The sequence below is a fragment of the Cricetulus griseus genome, chromosome 6 (genome assembly GCF_003668045.3).
Source record: "Cricetulus griseus strain 17A/GY chromosome 6, alternate assembly CriGri-PICRH-1.0, whole genome shotgun sequence".
Taxonomy (NCBI): Eukaryota; Metazoa; Chordata; class Mammalia; order Rodentia; family Cricetidae; genus Cricetulus; species Cricetulus griseus.
Genome location: NC_048599.1, coordinates 131,723,063 through 131,735,384, shown reverse-complemented (window position 1 = coordinate 131,735,384; position 12,322 = coordinate 131,723,063).

Below are 12,322 nucleotides of genomic sequence, written 5' to 3'. Positions count from 1 at the left end.
AAAGGGGAAAAAACAAAGAATTGATACTTAGGCTTTCTGGAGACTGCCTCTGAGTTTAAACAGCCTCAAAGTATTGGAGAACTTGGCCCTGTATCCATTGTTCAATAGATACTGATTCCTTGTGTGTTGATATCTTCCTGAACTAAGTGAGGTGACAGCCATTTATACTCATATCATTCTTTCCTGTTGTTCATAATCTTTCATGAAATTGCAGAAAAAAATACCCACATTCAGTTAATATATCATTATTTAAACAAAAAGATAAATGAGTGTGTAGTGTGTATACACAATGACCTTAATGGAAGCTCTCAATGTTTGCTAAATGATTCGGTGGTACTGGACTTGTCATGGTTGTTCTCATTAATTTTAAATTTAGCAATTATTTAAGAATTGTCACTGAAGTTATTTTCTGATAGCTTTTGTGAAAAAATGTGTAAGACAATCAGTATAGAGGGTTTTGAATGAAAGAGGAATTGAAAGGACAAAAGGAAGACACAGATCAAAAGAACCGAAGTAGTATTGATCTAATATGTGTGTGAAGGGAAATCTCTTTATAGATGTGTTCTGATTTATCCATCACCTGCAATTTCTAGAGGTTGTCCCTCCATCAGTTCAGAGCATCCCCAATTGTGGAGTCAATAGAGTAGAATGTAGATGCAATACAATCTCTCTAGAAGGGAAACTTACAAGAAACTGGCAAGCTAATTTTCAACACAGTATGGGTGATCATGGACTACACAGGAACAACATATTTATAGGTTGAGTTTTAAGCCAAAGTCGAGCATTTGAGAGTGTATCATATGGCCTAAACAGCTGCTAGATTCCTTGATGTTAGTACTAATCCATGTTTCACTTAATCCATTTCATTTGGCATGTAAAAAATTCTTCAACTGCATAACTGTATTAAACAAAAATATGTTAATGCAAATAAAAAGATACTTAAAATTATCAAAGAACAGTTGAATGAAAACTAGCGTTGTGTTTCTAGTCAAACTGAATCTTTTCACCTTCTCCAAACACACATTAAAAGAAAACCACTTATTTTTCTATACACACACCAATGCATTAAGAAAATCAGGCCAGTAGTACCTTTTTAAGTTTATAGAATAACTGAGCATCATGGGACTGTGTTTAACTAAGTCACAGTTATAAGCGGATCCAAATATTACTTTCATTCTTCCCAAAGAAAGATGCTTTAAATAATGACTAAAATTAGTATTTTCTGTGTTTTAAATGTTCAGAAATCCTTCAGGACCTACTTTGAAATCCTTCAGGACCCTTTGAAATAATATATTCAATTGCTCCACTGGTGACCCAATAAAATAAATTAAATGAATATATACATATACATATATAAACATTCCTGTAGTAAAAAGAATATTGAATGACACAATTATAAATGTTGGACTGCCTGCTTCAAGAATATATCTTTGTTTTTCTGCACAAAGCAGTTAAAAAACACTTCTATAAATCAATTATTTAACAATGAATATAATTTAACTTCTCTTTAAATCTGTAAAGATGCCTGCTCAAATAGATATACCTCTAAACATGAACACACACACACACACACACACACACACACACACACACACACACACAGTAATAACCCTTGGCTGCTCTGTCTCATGCAAAACATTCAGCTGCATAGCAAAGTGTTCATCCACTGGATTCAACATCTACAGATACTGACTTTCTACCATTTTTCATGTTCTGTGAAAGAGGACTTGTCACTGACAAGGCCACCATAGATCCTATCATGCCTTCATACAAATTAGAAAAATAGAACTCATGATCAATACAGTTTTGAGAAGAGACAGGAATGTAGGATGCGTGCAATAAATTCATGCTACATTTCTGACCAGAACATCCACACCTAAAGCCACGTCCAGCTAGATGTTGAGATCATAAAGAATGCTTCAGTTTTTCTCATCATCATTATCAGGAACATCTTTTTTCCCTCACGTAAAATCATTCTACTATATTTGGTAGATATTTTGAATAGCTGTATGAGACAGTAATCCTTCCAAGAATCCTTTGGGAGCAAACTTTTCCTTTTCCAGATTAGAAATTCATATTTGAGTAAATTTAAGCTGAGGTACATCCAATCTGTCTGAGTCAATTGTTTCCATCCTCTGAGAAACAATCTCCTTCAAATCATGAGAATATTGAGTTTTGCAAAGTGCAAGAGAACCTCTGCTCTGCAGAGGTTTTTGGTCTCAATTCACTTTGCTCACATACCTTACATATGTAAGCACTTGTTTTTATCAACATTACTGAGATCAAAGGGCATTTTCATGGTAGTTGCCATGGATGCTAACTAGTCCTATGTGGTGGTATAAAAGCAAATTACTTACATTGTCAGAATCTTAATAAAGATGCTGTGATTTGTAAAACATGTATTGTACATGGCAAAGGAGTGCTTCTAAAGTTAGGGGCTCCCCATTCCAACATCCAGTAATTTTCACATTTAAAATTAATAACTACATTAGATTTCTGTCTTGGCATCAAAGATGGCAATGTTCTGTGCAAAAGAAATAGCAGTTCATCTGGATAGATAAAATGAAAAATGGCCTATATCATTCTTGCTTTTATGTGCTCAGAAGACCCATGCCTCATAAGTACCTTTGGCACTATTGACCCCCAGTAAATAGGTGCTGAATGATGGGTTTCTAATTTGATAAATTATATTTGTTTATTATAATAAATGAATTTGGCATTTTCTTTCCTATTTAAATGAAAATAAGCAGTATGACATTTAATTCAAATATATAATAATCTATTATTTACACATCTAAAAGAAAATGTAACATAATTCCCAAAGACACATGTAGAAATGTAATGTCACTTTATACTATGGAATAACTTGTGACTCACTTAATCAAACACTCCACTCAGAATTAAATAATAATCAATATAGACAACGGCAGATTACTGTAAAGTGTTAGCAATATTGTCATCTTTCTCCCAAAATCTCCTGTGAACTATAGGTTTTCCCTTTTCATAAGCATGGCAGTGACATTGTTGTAACCTAATTAGCTCTTTAAATCTAGGACAAATCCATTCTGACATAATGGGGTATAGGGTCCAACATGGAATTTACAGGCACTCACCATCACCCACTGTATGGGATAACCTGTTCGTACACTGTGAAGATATGTCTTTGCCAATATACCTTCTGATTGGTTTAATAAAGAGCTGAATAGCCTATAGCTAGGCTGAAGAGAATAAACAGGAACTCTGGATAGAAATAGGAATTCTGTGAGGAATCTGAGGCATGGGATGCACCAGCAAGACATAGAGTAATTTGGATGTGCAGTGTGGAGAAGAGTTAACAAGCCACAAGGCAGAATGAAGATTAATATAAACTGGTTAATTTAAATTATAAGAGCTAGCTGGGAACAAGACTAAGATAAGGCCAACTTTTCATAATTAATAAGAATTTTCCCTGTCATTATTTAGGAGTAGGTGGTCCAAAGAAAAATCTTGGGTTGGAGTTTTCCTTGGAGAGATCAGGGATAAGAGAAACATACTTAAACATAATAAAAACAATATACAGCAAGCCAACAGCCAAAATCAAACAAATTGGAGAGAAACTCAATGCAATTCCTCTAAACTCAGGGACAAGACAAAGCTGTCCAATCTCTCCATACCTCTTCAATATTGTCCTTGAAGTTCTAACTAGAGCAATAAGAAAACAAAAGTAGATCAAGGGGATACAATTTAGAAAGGAAGAAGTCAAAATTTCACTATTTACAGATGATATGATAATCTACATAAGTGACCCAAAAAACTTACCAGGGAACTCCTACAGCTGATAAACAACTTCAGCAAAGTGGCAGGATACAAAATTAACTCAAATCAGTAACCCTGATTTGATTATATACAGATGATAAACATGCTGAGAAAGAAATTAGAGAAACATCACCCTTTACAATTGCCACAAACAACATAAAATAACTTGGGGTAACTCTAACCAAAAAAGTGAAAGACCTGTATCATAAGAATTTTGAGTCTTTAAAGGCAGAAATTAAAGAAGATACCAGAAAAATGTACTTGGATAGGTAGGATCAGTATGTAAAAATGGCAATCTTGCCAAAAGCAATCTACAGATTCAATACATTCCCCATCAAAATCCCAGCACAATTCTTCACAGACCTTGAAAGAGCAATTCTCAACAGCTGGCTACTTTGCTAGGTAGAAAAGCCTGCCATAATGTGGGCCATCCTACTTCCCAGAGCCGGGGGAGATGAACACAGCTTCCAGCAGCTGCCCTGACTGAGGCTCTCACATAAAGCAAGAGGCAGCAGAAGCAGCAAGAACCAGTGAGGTAACCTGCTAGGCTGATTTTAGGACAACATAGCCAGCCATCAGCATCATGTGCTAAACACAGCTGCATGGTGGGTAGCCTGGTCGTTTAACACTTGGCTCACATGGTCAGAGAAGGCAGAAGGAAAGCCAAGTCCATACTGCAAAAATCCTCTGAAAAGGTACAGTATGCTTGAAAATGTGTTTAGATACTGAAGAAAGAAAAGAAAAGGGGCATAGACAGTCACTGCAAAATAAATAGTTAAATATAATAAAATGAAGTATTTAAAGAAAGTAAAGTAACATAAAAAGAATAAGGCATATAAGGATGGGAAATGCACAGGGTATCTGGATTCTGTATAGTGCTATTAGCTTTAAAATTTTAAATTCTAATGAGCAAAAGCAACAGCTGTTAAGAGATGTTGGATTATGAAAATTGTTGAATTAAACCAGCATATATATTTTAATGGTGTTTTAAGTTCAGTACGAAAGACAGGAAATGTTTTGCATTGGAGGAGGTGAGTTTGTTTCCAGAGAAAATGAAAAGCTGTGGATTCCTTCAAAATTATTAAAGATCAGATTTTACCAGGGGAGACCTTTTGGAAATCTTGGCTATAGACATGAGGGAAGCAACTAACAAAAACTGCAAGACAGGCGGCATATATACTGATCACTCTACTATGGGAACAGCTCTGAGACTAGATGAGACATGATAAATCTTGTTGGCTACAGAGTCCTCGTGACTTATTTTTACATGTCATCTATTCCTATGGATGGATGGAGATATATATTACAGTTTGGTTAGGCAGTCCAAATGGACTTATAAAGTTGACAGATGCCTTTTATCTGCTCAAACATAAAAAAGAAAATCATCTTTAACTGAATTGTGCATGCCACATATTCCATACATGTTATTGTGGTAACATGCTAATGAAGATATGTATGTTACCTTTAAAAATTTGGGTGTTTTAAGAAAAAAAGGCCAGACACCAATGAGGAAGGAAGGCAATTAGCCCAGGTGACCCAGCCTCTCAGAATTCCTTGTTGTAGTTTCCTAAAAAAAAAAAAAAAAAAAAAAAAAAAAAAAAAAAAAAAAAAAAAAAAAAAAACTACATCCAGAAAAACTTCTAAGCAGCTAGATAAAAAATGGCCCAGCCTCATAGACTACTCTAGCCAAGACTTCAGGTAAGCCTTCAACTTTCCTATCCCACAGAGTCTGAACAACCAATGACCAGCTAGTTCCTTCATAACTTGAAAATCATTTCAATATTCTCAGGTTCACCTAAAGATGCTGTCACGCCCAGAAAACAGAAAGTAATTTTAAGAACATGACACCCTCATTTCCAAGATGTTCTTTTAATTCCTGTTTATAATAGATTAAAATTCCAAGGCTCGGACTACAAATGAAAATTATAAAAGAAATATTTTATATTAGTTCTTATTTTTCGGTTGGCTATTCAGCCAGAGGTGTTGGGTAAACATTTGTGTCTTTTGCTCTTTGTTCTTAGAACACAGGAAAATTTAGGTCAAATGAGGGAGTCTTCCCACTAATATGTGACCCCTTAAGGTTGAGAAGTACACAGTGGGAGACTGATCACAGAGCATCTTCCTGGAGGAAGGAGAGAAACTGTGAACTCTGACCAGAAAGAAATGTCATAACCTACATTCATTGATTCTGTGCCTCCCAGAGCAAACACATTTTTGCATGGCAGTGTTTTTCTGTTGTGAGTAATTTCATCCATCTGCCAATTAGCAAAGCTAATGTTAGAAAGTTTTTAACAAGTAAAATTCAATTAAAGGTTAGTTAAATGGCTTAGATATGAAAGGGGCTAATATATCATTTAGGAGGATGGTGTCAGTCCTTGTCCTGAGTTTGTGATTTATTCTTAAGTGTGATGAAATAGTGAGTGGGAAGGGAGAATGGCATCATCATCATTAGAAATGAGCTCTTAGCATACAACATCCTTTAGAGCATCATTTAGCAAAATGTGTCATTTTGGAAGCAGTTCTGACTGAAAGTCAAATGGAAATTTTTTGCTTAGACTATAAGGAATAGAAGGTCTCCTGCGATTAAATATCCTCACCTACAGGAAGTAAGAAGCTTTCATCCCCCAACCCCCAGTGCAGGATCAGTTGGGGGTAAGTGATGGATTCACAAGTTTCCAGGAAGTCTCATAGCTCAGCTTCAGATTTGTCCCTGCAGAGCCTGCCAAGGCTTGTGTTTACAGTACATCATCCCTTAAGCCAAGAAGATTTCAGCAACAGAGTCTCTAGAAAGTATGTGTTTTATTCTACCCTTTTCACACAGCAGAGTTTTCAATCTTGCAGTTTCATTTCTGGCTAAGGATGACAATCCTTTTGGATACTGGGACCAGCGATTTTGGATCAGAGGACCCGAGGGCAGCAACAGAGAGCAAGAGGTGAGCTTTTGGAACATTCTGGAACTGAATCTGCCTTGTGAGCTATAGGACACTCAGTTCTGTCACCTCTGCCTCCAATCGACCTTTCTTAGAATCACAAAGACACTTTCAGAGATAACTGTTATCTAACAGTGCTATAGAGTGAGGAGAAATCTCACCCTTTCCTGATGCCCACCGTGCTAGGGAAATGAACCAATATTAGACAGGCCAGTTTAATTCACAACACTTTCTCACCTTCCCATCACCCCTTCATATCAAGCTCTTTTAGTGGGTGTTTTTTATTATTAAAGAGGGGTCAATGCTTTTGGCCTTTCTACTGCTAAGGAGAGGAGCTTCAGAATAAAATGAACAAAACAGAAAGAATTGAAAGAGACATAAACTGTCCTCTTGGGTCTCATCTGCTTCCTCTTTAATCTGTAAGATCATTTCTGCTTCTCTACCTAACAGAAAAGCTTAGCTCTGAGCCTCCCATAGATGAGCTCATTGCAAAGTGACCTCTAAATCACGATTACTTACGAACATGGACCTCACTTTCATCCACATTAGTGTTCCTGTAGCCTACTTTCAGTGCCTTATTCTATCATATATTTTAAAGGGCAGTATCTGTTTGCTAATAGCTTCCCACACGAATCCCATTTTATTTCTCTGACCTGTATCAGAGAAAGTTAGAAGGAAATTATCAAAAGGGTTTCTACCTTATATCATGGGGCGTGGAGGGAGTTGATATGCAAATATAAGAAGTTGATTAGCATCTCACTGTCTAAAGAAATTTAAAATCTCACAACAAGAGAAACACAATAGAAATGATGGTCACTTCCTGCAGTTACATCTAACTCAATGACTTATAGGCATTTTCATCTTTTAGAAAGGTTTGTGCTCCTAGGACCCAGGAGACTTGTTATTTTTACTACATTGTTCAATTAGATAAGATCACTCCTGAAGCCTTGTGAAACAGTTGTATTGAGATGACCTTCCATGATCTTCAAATGATGTTAAACTTTAAAATTAGGTGGCTTGAGGGGTCTTTTTAGGAGTGGAATCTTTCTTCAACTCAGTATTTTGGGGGGGAGGGAATTTTCAAAGAAACACAAGCTCTGACTTCACTAATCAGTCTATGTGGAGGGCTACAAGAAAGACCATAGACTCAGTGTCCTTACTTTCACATAACCAGCTAATAAGGTCAGCACTGCATGGCTGTAGCATCAATTAGTGATGTTTTACATGGAAATACTTATTATGTTGAACTGCTGATAAATAGTCAGCATAATGTTTTTTTTGAGCAACAACTAAAAATGTTACCTGCTCCAGAGAAATCACTACATCGGAGTTTTCTTAATATGTGAGTGTCATCAATCTACTTATAAAAACTCAACTCAGATCACTTTATGTAATAGGCTCTTCCTGAACTCAACCCTATGAACAAAGCTGATTTTTTTTTTCAATTAGGTTTGCAGTAGACACAAAAGAGTACTCCAGATGGGGAAGTAATGTTCTATCAAAAGCTTTCAAGGGAAAGTGGCCCACAGTGTTCTCAGATCTAGCAAAGCAGGTGGGACACAAAGTAGAGAAGAGACCTTGCTAGTTAATATGCAGCACTTCAATGTGAGACAGTCATTCTCATTTCCAGGAAGTGAGAAAGTAAATTAGGTATAGAATAGCAAAGGTATTTATAAATAGCTGGGCTTTTGAGCTGGACCTGCAATAGCAAATCAAACACAGTACAAACTACCTCATACAAAGAAGATGTGCAGAAGGACAGAGAAGGACACTGTGGCACATGCCACCTGTGGGAGGCTTTGCTACCCAACATCTCTGCTTTCCTTTTGTCCTTTACTACTATGGTGTTTAGTGATGTCAGTTGAACAGACTCTAGAATCAACTGGAAGATGGGCCTCTGGACACGACTGTGGGGAACTTTTGAACTTTGAAACTTTTGTATGTACATTAATGTTGGTTTGCATGTATACTTGTGCACTGTGTGTGCAGCGGTCACAGAGATCAGAGGAGGGTGTCACATGCCCTGGAACTACAGTTACAATTGTGCTGATTGTGAGCTGCTTTGTGGTGCTGAGAATTTAACCTGTGTCTTTTTCAAGAGCAGGAGGTTCTTTTAAACACTAAACAAGATGGATCGACTCGGTGGGGGATCAACTTAATTAGATTTATTGAGAGATCTACCAAGAGTATCTGGCTTCAGTCCCTGACTGTTATCCCAGACAATAAAGATGGAGAAAAAAAAATGGCTTCTGTCTGAGTATTTTGTCATAGCAAGAGGAAAAGGAACTGAGACAATTACCTTTATTTCATATCTCACCCAGAAAATAGCCTCTGCTGAGAAAAATTGTTGCCCCATGACCCATATGATCAGTTCAAGCACAGACATTCTAAGCATTTAATTCCAATAGAAGCTCTTCTTCTGACAGAGTGAGTGAACAGGCATTTGCCTGTTTGCTTTCCTGTTTCTCTTCTTTGTGTCTGAAATGGAACTGTCTGCTAGAGAAGATGGAGCAGGCAGCCCGTGAAGGTAAGACTGACAATCTCAAGCCAAGCATGGCAGAACACAAAGATCAAGAATCCCAGTTCCTACTAGAGCAATCAGATTAATTTCAAGTTGTCCCTATTTGTCCATCTTTGTGATACCTTTTTTTTTTTTATGTGAGAAAGGGAAGCTGCTAGGTAAACCACCAATTTTGTAGCATGTACTCAGATTCAGCCCTTACAAACAGCTTTGCATATATAGAAGGGATGCAGAGTTTACAGACCATGCTGTGTTTCTTTAGGCTAGACCCATGACTTCACATAAAGGTCTATGAAATATTCACTTGCTATGTGAGTGTCAGCCACCCCCACCACACCACAGTACCTAGACCCCTGCATGCACAACTGTAGATTTGGCATGTTTCAGAAGTTATGCATCAACACTGACAGGGAAAAATATAACTTGATAATCAAATCTGATCTATGACCTACTTTATTATTTTTTAATGATTTTAACTATAATTTTTTTCTTAGGGAAATCTGCAGATAGCTTATAAAACAAACAAACAGACATTAAAAATGAAAATACACAGTGGAGAAGCCTCTGAAATGTAAACAGTAACTATTGGAGTCCTTCACATAAAAGCCTACACAAGAACAAAACAAACTCAATGCACAAATTGTCACACTTATCCAGGTTGCAAAGTCTACATTCACAAAACCATTTTACACTCTACTCCTTTGGTCACTAAAATGCCTTTATAAAAAACATATGGTTTATAATCAAAGAATTCTTTGATTAAGTGATTTTCTGAATGTTAAAAAGGCAGTCTAAAGGAAAGACAAGTAGCACAGTTATTACTTTACTGGCTAAAAAAGAAATGAGGTTATTTATGATAACTTCAGATCCCCGGAAAGTATCACCCACCAGCTGGAGTTGATAACTTCCTGGTGGTGCCATGCGTGCATTTCACAGTGAAACCTTTCCCATGTTTGCATTCCTTCTAGCTGCATATCACAATTAGCAACAGTGAATTGAAAGTCATGAACATAAAGATGTCCATTCTCCTGATTTCCTAGTCTCCTCTCCTCAGAGGAATTAAAATATGGCTCTAATCATTGTTTAGATCCTTGAAGACACATTTCCAGTTATAAACAGGAAGAATTTCATCTCCACAGGGAAGACTTTATTCTCATAACCAACAAAAATATTCCAGTTATTTTAAATTCCCAAATAATAGTCAAGCCCTTCCAAAATGAAGTTCACCAAGTGGCAAATTTAACTCATTAAAACAAGCTTCCTGAGTTGGTAGCTGTTAGTGAAATTCAACTCCTGTGGGATGCATATGAGAAAATATACCCTTCCCCTGCAAAAAAAAAAAAAAAAAAACAAGAGGAAGAAATCATGGGTTCCCTTAAATCCCTTTATATCTAAATTTGATTTAACTTCATTTTCTTACCCTGTGCACTTGTTTTGTTTTGTTTTTCTAAAGTGTGTTAATTGTTGGAGGTTGTAGGCCAATCTCCTGTCTTCCTCATTTCCAACAATATCTGATTCTTGTTTGGAGTTTTTACTTCACAGATTCCATATTTCCTGATAAATCCCCATACATTCTTTTCATTGTAAAGGCTAAGCAGATTTAGGAAAAAGTATATCGTATCATGTAACTTCATTTAAATTTTATTAAACAATGTGTTTATTATCAAATCCAAGATAATAACATGATCTGTTTGTATACATAGGAATATTATAATTCCTAAGATTCAGTCTTCACAGATTTCCATCTCAAGTGTTGATCTATAATATCAAATGTTCACATTCATGTAATTATAGTACGTAAAATTATTTTATGGAGACCAGGGATAACTAGTAGAAACTTCACAAAATATACTGTGAGGCATTGTGTTATTTGTGAAGATGTAGATTAAGAAAGTCAAATTGGAAATGTCTATATGGGGTCATCCAATGGCTAGTGTTATAAAGTGGATGCTCCTTTGTGACTAGAGTGTTTCCATTTGTGTAATGTATTTTTTTTTTCAAGACAAGGTTTCTCTGTGGTTTTGGAGGCTTTCCTGGAACTAGCTCTTGTAGACCAGGCTGATCTCGAACTTGCAGAGATCCACCTGCCTCTTCCTCCTGAGTACTGGGATTAAAGGCATGCACTACCACTGCCCAGCTTGTGTAATGTTTTTAAAGTGCCTCTGTGTTGTATCATGGGTGAGTAATTTATTCTTTCCTATTGACAAATAATTCATTTGTAGGCATTAGCAAAACTTTTAAATTCATTATAACATTCTTATTTCCTTATCTTAAATCTATCACATCTGGAACCTGCTCTATATTCCACAATGATCCTAGCAGAAAATTTTATAGTTATATGTAGAATTGATAAAAATTAGAAATTTATTCTATAGCTATAAACTCTTCCTGTGAAAGATGGGTTTAAAGTAAATCTGAGAGAATTGAATACACACATTCATGTTCATCCATGCTGAAAAACTTTAATAGGGCTTGCAAATGTAAAGAATATTAATAAGCAATGATTTTATTTTTAATGGCATGATTTTAATAAGTAATGCATTAGTTATATTTGCAAAATAGATAAGTGCGTAGATAAAACCATAAAAGGGAACCAATAAAAGTCATGATCCCTGTATAAATCAACAACACTGATGGGGTTTTTCCTCACATTGACTTTACAAAATTGCATGATTGTCTTGGGATAATATTGATAGGCTGGTAGATCTGGTCACAGGATGCACATAGACTGATGCTGCAAGTTCTAGAAATATTGTTATCAAAATTAGTATCTGGTTCCCACAGCGAAGAACAGGTGAGCATTCATAAAACTGTGGGTCATTCATCTATGCTCACATCATCATTCACAATTTTGTTACAGAAACATGTGGAGTATGGTTAAAATTCTCAGGGGATTTCATATAACAAATGTTTTGACTGGGATTAGAACTCACATACACCAAGGGGCACCTGAAATCTTAACTTATAAAGGTTAAGATCCTCACTGACAAGGTTTCTGTCTTCTAGGTCTAAAGAAATTACATTCAGTATTTTGTAGAGTTGCAAAAGTTAATTTAAATAATGTGAAAGCCAGAGG